This window comes from Phyllobates terribilis, unplaced genomic scaffold (genome assembly GCF_046119375.1).
Source record: "Phyllobates terribilis strain yellow unplaced genomic scaffold, ASM4611937v1 Scaffold_10__3_contigs__length_209671492, whole genome shotgun sequence".
NCBI lineage: Eukaryota > Metazoa > Chordata > Amphibia > Anura > Dendrobatidae > Phyllobates > Phyllobates terribilis.
In genome coordinates, this window is record NW_027362770.1 from 80,576,083 (window position 1) to 80,589,598 (window position 13,516).

The window sequence follows — 13,516 nt, forward strand, 5'->3', positions numbered from 1 at the left end:
AATCTCTCTCCCCATGATTTCAGCCCAAAACATTACTCCACCTCCTCCTTGTTGGCGCTGTAGCCGTGTTTGCGTGGGGTGTCCATCAACCAGCCATCCTCCACTCCATCCATCTGGACCATCGAGCGCTGCACGGCACTCATCCGTGAACAAAACTGTTTTGAAATCAGTCTTCATGTAATGTTTGGCCCACTGGAGCCGTTTCTGCTTGTGTGAAGTGGATAGAGGAGGTCGACAGGATGGCGTATGCACAGCTGCAAACCTCTGAAGGACCCTGCATCTTGTTGTTCGGGGGACGTTGGAGGCACAAGCAGCTTCAAAAACTTGTCTGCTGCTATGACAAGGCTTTTTGGCCGCTGCTCTTTCAACCTGACGTAATTGCCTGTAGGAAAGAGTCCTCAATTTGCCCTTATCAGCACGCACACGTGTGTACTGTGAATCAGCTACATACTTCTTGATTGCCAAGACACTTCATCCTGATCATCGCACAATGTTGATTGTAGTCATGCCTTGACCTAAACACTCCACAATTTGTTGCTTCTCAGCAGCCGACACATCCTTTTTCTTTCCCATTTTGGCAGAAAATGTAGGCTGCTTAATAATGTGAGAGAGCCTTCTTAAGTAGTCTTGCCTTTCATTGGACACACCTGCCAAACTAATTAGCACAGGTGTCTGCAATTGCTTACAGTGATATAAAGAGCCCTGACACACATCACCATCAATGAGTTTAACTGACAAACAAACAAATTCTTCCCTTATCACTCCTAAACACTTTTTGCATAATAATTTGGAACGCAGTGTACATGTGCTTTTCCACAAAACACCAGCGGTTCACGTAGTGAATCTTACAGTTCTAACTTGCCAACCGTGGTCTGTATGGAGTTGTTCAATAAAGGGCCCAAAATTAAGATAACATAGATGGGAGAGGTCTCTATGAATAGGAATTCCTAAGTATTTGATACCCTGTGAGGGACAGGCAAAGGGAAAGTTGGACTGGATGGAATCCTATATGGATTTGGGGAGGGAGACATCGAGGGCCTCAGACTTCGCTGCATTGATTTTAAAATTTGACCATGTAACAAAGTGATCTATTTCAGCCATAACAGCAGGGATGGATATATGTGATTGAGTGATATATACTAGGACATCATCAGCAAATAGAGAGCACTTGTAATCGGTGCCTCCCACCTCAATCCACCTAATATTGGGGTTATGGCGAATTGATGAGAGCAGGTGCTCCGTCACTAGGATGTATAAGAGAGGGGACAGAGGACATCCCTGCCTTGTCCCATTGGTGATTGTGAAAGGTGATGAAAATGTTCTGACGCACCCCCTGGGCCTTGGGACACCCGGAGCCGGACCCTTTTTGGTGGATGCTGGTGGTTGTAGTCTTCGTGGCGGCGACCCGGTTCCGTGGCTCAGGGCGGTCAAACCAGTGGCGGAACTATTTATGTGGTTTTGATGTTTAAATGTCCGACTACGCCACCCGTGGATTGCGGTCAGAGTGAACCGCTGCTACAGGGCAGACCGCTGAGTCTGGTGTTGTGGGTGAGGCAGAGCGTAGCATAACTCCCCACAGGAGGAGTATAGCCTCAGGGCAGTGTATGCGGAGGATGGGGGTGATGGTGCAGGGCAGCAGCAGTAACGACACGGAGTCAGTGATGCAGTCCAGGGCCTTTACTCACAGTTCTTATTATCCAGACCACGTCTGCAGGTAACGGCTGCCCACGTCGTACTGTGCTCACCAGGTGAGGGGCTCAGACAACTCCCAGATAACTTTGGAGCACTTCACAGGACCCCCTTTGTGTGTCCTTTGTCTGGCCTTTCTTACCAACACTTCTGTCCGGCTGCCTCGGGCCTCCTCTTGGTAAACTTGGCGCCAGTTTCCCTGACCCTATGTGGTGCCTTCCTAGCGGGTGTAGCGAGAGGCTGCGCCACATAAAATGTCAGAGCCTCCGGTTTCTAGCTGAGGGTCGTTTCCTGCCTCCACTAGTTCGGGGACCGGTCTCCCCCTTTGGCCTGACCCCTCCACGCAGGTGGATTCGGGAGTGCGGTGGCGACTCGCCCGTCCGCACCCCTGGGATCCCTTCATTCCTCGTTCCTGGAGCCTTCTCCGCTCCTCTTCCTTCCTTCTCCCTCTTCCAGGCCTGGGCCTCTGTTACTAGGCCCGCCTCCGGAGCAGAGCTCATGCAGAGCCCCTGCTCCCTGCCACTTCTGCTCAGACTTCTCTGCACTGAACTAAGATGGTGCCCACCTTTTATACTCCCTTCTCAATGCACCCAGGAACTGCTTCCTCCCTGCTCCTGCACTACAGGGTTCCCCTTCCTCAGTGTTCCCTCCCCCCACTCCAGCCAGGGACAGGGACTGTCGTGCCCATCTCAGGGGCATATTGGTCGCCCTGCCCCACGGCAATGTGGTGTAATGCATGCAGGTGTCGGGTCCTGATCCACACTCCATCCTTACCTGAGAGTGAGATATCACACCTCTGGGTGAGGTGCAATACGTCTGTAGCAACCGAGCCCTCAGGATGCTACAGTTCCATTTATCTTCAGCCTAGGTGACGTATTGCGATACAGGGCCGTGATTTTGGCTATAAAAGGGTCCCCTAGACCCCTACCCCAAGCTTTTTAAGAGAATCATATATGGCGTGCCAGGAGACTCTATGGAATGCTTTCTCAGCATCCAACGAGAGTATCTAATTACAAATTTTTAACTGCATCTAGCCCAGGAAATACTTTGTGCCTAGTAGCAGTGTCTGCTAGTCAGCGGATTATCCCGGCTGTTAAGCAAGCTACACCACCTGTAGTTTAGACACTTAATTTTTTCAAAGGAAATGATTCGGGACCATGGGATACTTAGTGAAGAGCATCAGGAGGCACCCCAAGGCATAGGGGCTGGGACTGGCATTGGGATGCCTTGCGGTGGACAGCCGAGCTCGATCCTTATAAAAGCTTTTTAACTGCAGCAGCTTTAGTGGACGCTACTGGAGCTGGAATTACGCGGCTGCTGGCATGAGACTTGCCCTCCAATAGATCCTTGTAAATGGATTTAAAGTGTATTCATTCAAATTAGAGAGACAATTTAAATTAAAAAGCTTAGAGCTGCCTCCACCACAGGGGGGTTCGCTCGACCCACCAGCGGACAGGCACCAGTATTGGGAGAGGGGGGCTGGCCGTCAAGGTTCACCGCGGCTCTGGCACAAACCCGGTGACACGGAGGTGGCACGGGCAGGAGTGGACTGGCCGTGTCGGCTTCTCACTTTTTGGATTTTAGAAGGGCATGACATGCCTATATCTGTGTCTCCCCCTCCTTTTACTCCTCCACCTCTTTTATTTTCGCATGACTATATGTTCTTGTCACTTTTCCATGTGTTAGTTATGTCTTCTGAGCAGTTTGTCAGCTTTTGGACACCTTTGAAGGTGTTTTCTATGTGTTTCTATGTGTTTTTGTTTGCCTGCCATTGTTTTTAACGGCGTTCGAAGGTGTCCGACGAACAGTTCGACGAACAGTTCGGCGAACACACGGGTGTTCGACGAACCGAACCGAACTCGAACACTACGGGGGTGGCTCAACACTAGTGCTAACCACTGATCCAATGTGCTGCCGTTCACCCTCTGATATCTAACAGGCAGGAGAAACTTGCACCTACTACCACTCTATTTTCAGTTCCTTTGTGAGAAACTAATGTATTTAGGCAGCCACTCAGTCTACCAAATAAAATTCCTGAGAAGGAAATTGTGGATGGCTTCGCTACTGGTACAGGGGGCAGTGCTGATATCATGGCGTCGTACCATAGTTTACTGGAAATATTCCAGGCAGGTAGGAGGCAAGCAGATTCCCACAGAAAAGTACCAGCAGTAATGTTCAGGGACCCACGCTTGTAGAAGGCGGAGACAACACCGGAGAAATAGTGGCGGCTGGGGACCGAGTATGGACACGAGACATGAGGCATGAGGTTGTGAAAAGCTTCCACCTCTACGAGCCTAAAAGGTCACATGTCAAGTGCAAGCAGCTGCCCAGAAATCTGTCAGTTTAGTATTACGGCCTGTGGGTAAGTGGGTGGGTTGGTGGCTGGCTGCATACTTGCGCTTGCATTCCAAGTAACAGAAAACTAAGCAGATGGTGGCCTCTATCATCATCATGGCCTCACCGCGGCACTTTGAACTCTCCTGAAGGAGAAGTCAGAGCCCACCGGTGGAGTCTCCAGTTTTCTGGTGGGCCCGTCCAACCCTGCCGAGAAGCAGCCCTGGCTAAGAAAAGTGTGGAAGAAGGTGCCCGGACACTCTATGGCTGCTTTTTTAATGTGGATCGGATATGCTTATGCGTGTTATTTCTCAAATCGTATTGCAGATCAGGCCATTGCCCAACTCTGTAGTCATGAAATTAAATGCACAAAGAAAGATGTTTGTGTGTCAAAGCACCACCGACAAATGCGAGTTGATGTTGGACGGGCAGCCATTGCTTCTGCAACAAGCTGCATTAGAGGACTTCCTGGCAGAAATGACACCCAGAGTAGATACGGTTTCCCTCTATGCCAGTCCTTTCACCGAGCTAAAGAACATGGCTGTGGTGAAATACAACTCTCAGCAAAAAAAGCTGTGGACTGGCTCCGTACCGTCCCTGGCCACATTCACCTGTCCACGTGTTTGTGGTTAGGCGGTCCTTCCCAGTAAGTGCACTGGTGAGGGCACAGGTAATTTTGCGGGGCCCGTGCTTGTGGAAGGCGGAGACCATACCGGGAGAAACAGTGGAGGCTGGGGACCGAGTATGGACACACGGCCGCCGCCGGCATGAGGTTGTATAAAGCTACTGCCTCTATGAGCCTAAAAGGCACATTTCAAGTGAAAGCAGCTTTAGAGGACTTCCTGAGTGAAATGACAGCTGAAGTAGATATGGTTTCCCAAGTCCTTTCACCAAGCTAAACAATATGGCTGTGGTGAAATAAAACTCAGCAAAAAAAGCTGTGGACTGGCTCTGTACCGTCCCTGGCCACATTCACTTGATCACGTGTTTGTGGTAGGCCGTCCTTGCCAGTAAGTGCACTGGGGAGGGCACAGGTAATTTTGTGGGACCCGTGCTTGTGGAAGGCGAAGACGATACCGGGAGAAATAGCGGTGGCTGGGGACTGAGTATGGACACCTAGCCACCGCTGGCATGAGGTTATGAAAAGCTTCCACCTCCATGAGCCTAAAAGGCCACATTTCAAGTGAAACCAGCTTTAGAGGACTTCCTTGGAGAAATGACAGCTGGAGTAGATATGGTTTCCCAAGTCCTGTCACCAAGCTAAACAATATGGCTGTGGTGAAATACAACTCCGCAAAAAAAGCTGTGGACTGTCTCTGCATCGTCCCTGGCCACGTTCACTTGACCATGTATTTGTGGGTAGGCAGTCCTTTCCAGTAAGTGCATGTTGTGGGATCCATGCATGTCGAAGGCGGAGACGACACCGGGAGAAATAGTGGTGGCTGGGGATGATTTTGAATACCCGGTCTCCGCCGCCATAAGATTGTGGACAGCTTCCGCCTTCACGAGCCTAAAAGGCCATATTTCAAGTGCAAGCAGCTGTCAAAAATTTGGCAGTATAGTATTGCAGCCTGTGGGTGGGTGGCTGGCTGCATACTTGCGCTTGCATTCCAAGGAATGGTGTAGGGACAACTGAACGCTGCACTGGGACAAGGACATGGACGGTGATTGTTGCAAGTCTGCAATGGCAGGTGCATGGCGGGAGGCATCTTTGCATGCGCCAAGGATCACTTATGATGGGCACACTTTTAGGCAGTGACCTGGGAGTCAGAGATGCTTCCAGAGGTCTTTCCCATGCTGTTCCCATGTCTTTTCAGCACTGTATGCATGTTTCTGATGATGTGTCACACACCACATGGCTAGATAAGGTTGTAAAATGTTAAAACGACATTTCCCAGTGAATGCATTTGTCTTGGTTGAAAGCAATGCAAAAGTGCAAAAACTTATCAAAAACGCTACGTGTGAACATAGCCCAAGGTGTGGAGGAGTATTTTTGGTTTTGGTTATTTATTTTGCCTTATATACAAGTCATTGCCCTGGAAAGGATGTTCCTTAACATATTTCCCAGGAAAATCCATTTTGGATTTGTTTTTGTATGTTTTATTGTGAGTCCCTAAAAGTGGCGTAATACCTCTGACAACGTTGTTGACAGCAGTGACCTGGGAGATAAAAATGCTTCCAGGGGTCATCCCCATGCGGTTCCCATGTCATTTGAGCACTGTTCCCATTGATTTGGGCAATTTTTAGGCCCTCTGAAGACCGCCGGGGGGGACCCGCCTGATAAATGCCATAGACTTACACTGGGCTCGTTGCTCGGGTCGAGCACCCGAGTATTCCAATTTGCTCGACCCGAGCATCGAGCACCCAAGCATTTTAGTGCTCGCCCATCACTAATAGGTAATCTAGATTGTGAGCACCAATGAGAACAGTGCTGATAATGTCTGTAAAGGGCCGTGGAATTAATGGCGCAACATAAGAGAGTAAAATCAATAAATAAATACGTTTCTCACTACAGATCACGGTAAAAACATGAATCTGTCAAAAGAATGTATGGAAGAAAGCTACTGAGATAAAAATTGTGGAAGAGATGTACGTGACCAGAATGAACACTCATTTCGATGATACAGATTTGACACAAGACACATAACAAGATGTCAAAAAGGAAGAATTTGACTTGACCTATGAAAAATGTTGTGATGATTTTTAAAATATTGTGAAGTGAATTTGATTTAAATTTTTTTGGAAGATTGGCCCTGTACCACAACAGCAGCATACACATGGATGGTACAGTGAAACTTTCAATTTTGCATGCTTTGATGAATTTCTGACTATAGTTCAGCGTAAAAACATCTATCAATGAATGTATAGTGAGAAGTTATCATGTTGTGGATTGTGGAAGACATGTATGTGACCAGAATGAACACTCATTTCCGGCAGATGATACCAATATTACACAACAAGAAACACAACAAGATGGCAAAAAGCAAAAACTTGATGGTCACATCCATGTTCCTTACTTGACGCTCTCATTTTTTTAAATGGTTTTTAGGCAAAGTACTCACACAGACACAGTTGTAGATTAAAAAAATAGTTTTTAAGCACAGTATTATCACAGGCATGTGAGCATAAGAGCATAAAAATGTGTTTATAAGCTCAGTACTATCAGACATAGGTGCATAAGAGTAGAAAATATGATTTTACCCACAGTACTATCAGTGACACGAGTGCATAAGAGTAGAAAGAGAGTTTTCTGATGCACATGACTCCCACAGACACGGTTGCAGATTAGAAAACCTTTTGTGTATGCACAGTACCATCACAGACATGGGTGCAGAGTACACAGAGTCATTTTGGAAAACTGTGCACACACAAAACCTAATACTGTACCTCACTACAGCTGTGTCCTGTCCCTAAGCTAAGCAGAGCAGAAATAAAAAAAATTTATAATTTTGAATCAGGAGGAACAGGTCCAAGTGGAGGAGGAGATAGATGGGGCGGTGTAGATGGAAGAGGCAAGGGAGGAGTAATGCAACAGTGTCTTTGCTTGTTTTTTGGGTGGTATTTTTTTTAGTGCTTTTCTAATTTTTATTTTTTGGGGGATTTTTTTATGTAACTGACTTAAAACAACCAAGAATTTAAACTAAAATTAGTAATCTAGAACCAGGAGGTGTAGGGACAAGTGGAGGAAAAGGTAGACATGGTGGTGCAGGTGAAAGAGGCAAGGGAGGAGCAATTCAACACTGTTCTGCTTTTGTGTGGTTTTTTTTATATTATTTTTATCTTTTTATCTTTTTAGTGTTTTTCTATTTTTTATTTATATATTTATTTTTATGGAACTGACTTAGAAGAACCTAGAATTTAAACTAAAACTAGCAATCTAGAACCAGGAGGTGTAGTTTCCAAGTGGAGGAAGCGGTAGATGTGAGAGTGCCGGTGGGAGAGGCAAGGGAGGAGTAATCCAACATTGTTTTTAGGGTTTGTTTGTTTTTTCTTGTTTTCTTGTTTGTTTTTTTAGTTGTTTTTTTTTTATTTTTCTTAGTTAAAAGACTTAAAAGAACATAGAATCAACTAGAAATAAACTAACAAGCTACAACCAGTGGGCGGAGGTCCAACTGGAGGAGCAGGTGGAGGAGGTGAATGTAGTGATGTAGGTGTAAGAGGTAGAGAAGGAGGTAGCCACGTCATTTTTTGGGGATTTTTATTAGGTGAGGAGGAACCCAAATGAAACAAATAGCAAATACAGTGGCTGGGTGCAGGTGGTATAGTTGACTAGTCATCCAAAGGTATGGAAAAGTCCTGTGGTATCCAAGCCTGGTTCATTTTAATGAATGTTAGCTTCCCCACATTGGCTGTGGACAGGCGGATGCGCCTGTCTGTGAACACACACCCTACAGTGCTAAACACACGTTCCGACAGTACACTTTCCGCAGGGCAGGCCAGCACCTCCAAGGCATAAAGGGCAAGTTCAGGCCATGGGTCCAATTTGGATACCGAAAAATTAAGTGGGGCAGACCTATCAGTTAGCACATGGAAATGTGTGAACACGTACTCTTCCACCAGGTTGTTGTAACGCTGTGTCCTGCTAAAACAGCCCATATCAGATAGTGGTGCCTGATGTTGTGGCATGCTTATAAAGTTTTGCCACATTTTAGCCATGATAACCCTGCCTTCCGGGGTGGTGGCAGTGTCCCAGCTGCGTTGGTGACTTCCTCCCCCACCTCTGCCTTGTTTTTCCACTGAACCCCCGCTGCCACGTGTGGAAGCCATCAGTAGTTTCTCCACCAGTGTGTACTTGTATTCATGCATTTTGCAATCCCACTCCAGTGACAGAAGTAAAGTACATTGTCCTTGTAGCAGGGATCCAGTAGGGGGCCACCCTGTAATCAGCACTGGTAACAATACGAGCAACTCGGCGGTCATTGCGCTGGCACAGCAGCATGTATTGACTCATGCCAGGTTGCCCAGAGGCAATGAAAAGTTGTCCTCGGTGGTAGGTGTATCGTCTGGGCCCTCTGTATCCTTCCAGCCATGCTCCAGTGATGCCCGTGATCTGCTCTGAATGCCGCACTGGTTTGAACACTGTTCCTTCTCCTCCCAAACTGTCCCCTGGCTGTACAGTTGAGTACCTGGTCACTGTTGTAACCTAACAGGCCTGATAAGGAGTGAATTGACCCTGCTCCTCTTCCTCTGCAACCACGTCATCCATCATTCCCTGAATTGTTTTTTCCAGCAGGCATATAAAAGCATATAAAGTGGTATAATAACGCTGATGATGGAGTCATCAGACCTGGCCATATTGGTGGAGTATTCACACACATCCCGCATGGAGACCCACTCATTGGTGGTGAAGTGGTGTTGCTCCACAGAGCGACTCAGCAGTGCATGCTGTAGCTGAAACTCCACTATTGCCTGCTGCTGCTCGCATAGTCTCTACAGCATATGCAAGGGGGAGTTTCACCTTGTTGGTAAGTCGCATATCAGCTAGTGAGTGGGAAGGCAAAGCGACGCTGCAGCGCAGGTGAGTGGTAGGCTCAGAATGCCGAAAGCCCACATTGCCCACACTTTCAGCAGCAGCTCTGACATATATGGGTAGTTTTTCTGGAAGCTCTGCATCTCCAAGTTCAGCACATGCACCAGATAAGGGATGTGCATCAAACTGGCTGGGCCCAGAGCTGCTATGAGATTTCTCCTATTATCGCACACCACCAGGCCAGGCTTGAGGTTCACTAGCATCAGCAACTCATCAGTCTGCTTTTTAATATCCATCCACAGCTCCTACACTGGGATTTGTGGGATTTATCCCTCAAACAGAGGAGTTTCAGAACAGCCTGCTGTTGTTTCCCCCTGGCTGTGCCGAAATTGGTGGTGCAGTTCTTACTGTGACCGGATGAGGTGGCGGTGGGGAAAGTGTAGTAGGAGGAGGAGGCAACCTGGACAAAGAAACATCCTGCAATCCTCGGTGGTGGTATGACATAAGCTAGAACGCCTTCCGCCTCTGTCCCAGCCGCCACTACATTTACCAAGTGGGCAGTTAGAGAGATGTAACATCACTAGCCATGCTTACTGATCCACGTATCAGTGGTCATGTAGACCTTCCCACTGATTGCACTGTGCAGTGCACACCTTATTTTGTCCACAACATATGTGTGCAGGGCATGAATGGCACGCCTGGAAAAGTAGTGGCGGATGGGAAGAAACTATTACAGGACAGCCACCGTCATCATTTTTTTTAAAACTGTCCGTCTCCAACAGCCTAAATGGCAGCATTTCAAAGGCCAGTAATTTGCTGTTGTTCCGGAGCATGGCTCGTGGGTGAGAAGGGGGGTATTTCCACTTTCTCTCGAGGGTTTGGAGGATGTAAAGCTGAACTCTTCCATGGGATGGTGTGGAGATGCTCTGTGACACTGGTGGTGGTGCTGCTGTCACATCGTCTCTTTGCAGGGAGGCAGGTGGCCCTGTTTATCGTGAGTGGGAGGAAGAGGCCGAGACCACAGCAGAAGAAGCAGCAGGAGGAGGCTCAGATCTGTCATGCTTTTTAAGGTTTACTCCACTGCACCTTGTGCTTGAAATTCAGATGCCTGGTCATGCAGGTGGTGCTCTGGTTCTGAAGATTTATTCCTCCCTTCAGGCTCTGATGGCACAGCATGCAAACCACCCGTCGCTTGTCGACAACACAATCTCTGAAGAAATTCCACTCCAGGGAACTCTTTTGAGCAGGCTTTGGTGTGCTAACTTCAGTTCGGCATGGTGGGTGGTAGCAGCCGATGTACTTGCTAGGGGCTGCCAACTGTGCCTTTGCACAATGCTCCCTCTTTTGCTGTGCTGCTGAGGCAGCGTGGCCACCTCCTCTTCCTCCAAACTCCGCGCATCACTATAATGGCCTTCGCTTTATGTAGGGTCTAAGACCTCATCATCCCCCACATCTTCTTCCACCCACTCCTCTCCACTGCCCTCTTTGCCGGATCTGCACTAGGCCCAGGCTGCTAATCTGCCTTATCGGGCAGATGCCCAGTGGGCTGGTCTGTTAGGTCATAAAGTGGGCTGCCTGGCTACTGTTGTCAGTGTACCATTGTGTGTCTGTTGAGTCATACATTCTGTGTGGAGTCTGAGGTTATCTGCTTATCTACTTATCTTTATGGTAGATAAATAAATGAATGACTGGACAACTCAGAGTATTAAGAGTTTAGGATGGGCAATCCGGACACAGATTTGACTTTGAAAAGCTGGTCTTGAATATTGTGCACTAATTAATAGCTTCTAATGCCTCTAACTGCAGAGTTTGCTCTGAAGAGTGTCACCACGTCTCCTGTCCTATATATATATATATATATATATATATATATATATATATATATATATATACACACAAACAGTACCACTACTCCAGTCTTGTATATCTACACTGCACAGTACCACTCCTGCTGTATATACACTGCACAGTACCACATCTCCTGTCCTGTATATATACACTTCACAGTACAACTCCTCCTGTCCTATATATATATATATATACACTGCACGGTACCACTCCTCCTGTCCTGTATATATACACTCCACAGTACCACTCCTCCTGTCCTGTATATATACACTGCACAGTACCACTCCTCCTGACCTGTATATACACTGCACAGTACCATTTCTCCAGTCCTGTTGTCACAGAGGCGTCAGTATTGGTTTAGTATTTTCAATATTACTATGGCCAGATAAAGATAAATACCACTCCTCCTGTCCTATATATATGCACTGCAGAGTACCATTTCTCCTGTCCTGTATATATGCACTGCACAGTACCACTTCTCCTGTCCTGTATATATACACTGCACAGTACCACTTCTCCAGTCCTGTATCTATACACTGCACAGTACCACTCCTCCTGTCCTGTATATATACATTGCACAGTACCACTCCTCCTGTCCTGTATATAAGCATTGCACAGTACCACATCTCCTGTCCTGTATATATACATTGCACAGTACCACTCCTCCTCTGTATATATACACTGCACAGTACCACTCCTCCTCTCCTGTATATATACATTGCACAGTACCACTCCTCCTCTCCTGTATATATGCACTGCACAGTACCACTCCTCCTCTCCTGTATATATACACTGCACAGTACCACTCCTCCTCTCCTGTATATATACATTGCACAGTACCACTCCTCCTCTCCTGTATATATGCACTGCACAGTACCACATCTCCTGTCCTGTATATATACATTGCACAGTACCACTCCTCCTGTCCTGTATATATAAGCACTGCACAGTACCACATCTCCTGTCCTGTATATATACACTGCACAGTACCACTCCTCCTGTCCTGTATATATACACTGCACAGTACAACTCCTCCTGTCCGGTATATATACATTGCACAGTACCACTCCTCCTGTCCTGTATATATACACTGCACAGTACAACTCCTCCTGTCCGGTATATATACATTGCACAGTACCACTCCTCCTGTCCTGTATATATACATTGCACAGTACAACTCCTCCTGTCCGGTATATATACATTGCACAGTACCACTCCTCCTGTCCTGTATATATACATTGCACAGTACCACTCCTCCTGTCCTGTATATATTCTCCGATCCTGTTGCCAGAGAGGAGTCAGTATTGTTTTAGTATTTTCAATATTACTATGGCCAAACAAAAATAAATATTGGAAAACCTGTTTAAATTTATTATCCCAATTAATCCCCTCTCCACTGGATAGGGAAAAACTGTCCAATCGCTGGAGATCCAACTGTAGGGACCCCCATGATCCCGATAATCGGAGCTCTGTAGAGCACCATGTAAATGGAGCTGTGGCCGATCATACGCACTGTGGCGTCATTCACATGCGGCTCTACAAATAACTCCTTTTAGGAGAGTGAGGGGCACGACAAAGTAAAGCAAAATTCACTGATCGGGGGTAATGAGTGTTAGGGTACGTGCACATGATCAGTTTTTGCTGTGGATTGCACGCAGCGCACTTGCGCTGCGTGCAATCCACAGAGGCCAGATGTTACAGCATAGCGGATGGGATTTGTAGAAATCCCATGTCCACTATGCATCTCCGTGCACCTGCGGATCACCCGCCGACACGGATATGTAGCGCGTCTTTCCAGACTGCAGCACATCAATTTCTCTTGCGTAGACGCTAGTCTCTGCAAGAAAAATTATATCAGTGCAATGTATAGGATGCGGTGAATCCGCATAGTTCAATGAACACATACGGATTCACCTGCGTGCAGCGCTTTGGATGCAGCATGAAGTATGCTGCGTTCAAAGCGCTGCCATTACCGCCATTACCGACCGTGTGCACATACCCTTATAGTATGTGAGCTGGTGGGGTTTGTGTGGCAGGGCTGCTTTTTTTGCCCCAGTCCGGCCTTTATGCAAAGGTATACCCTATCAGGGAATCAGTAAGGAACTCAATTACAGCACTGTATATTTATACTACAGGGATACAATGGGTTAAAAGAAGACAGCAATGATTTCCTAT

At 47.1% G+C, this 13,516-nt stretch overlaps 1 protein-coding gene across 2 annotated transcripts in view; it reads right to left on the reverse strand.

Moving 5' to 3' along the window:
* LOC141164416 (electrogenic sodium bicarbonate cotransporter 1-like) overlaps positions 1-13,516 on the reverse strand; it is a 766,124-nt gene that overhangs the window by 489,569 nt on the left and 263,039 nt on the right. The gene's annotated exons all lie outside the window — the stretch shown is intronic.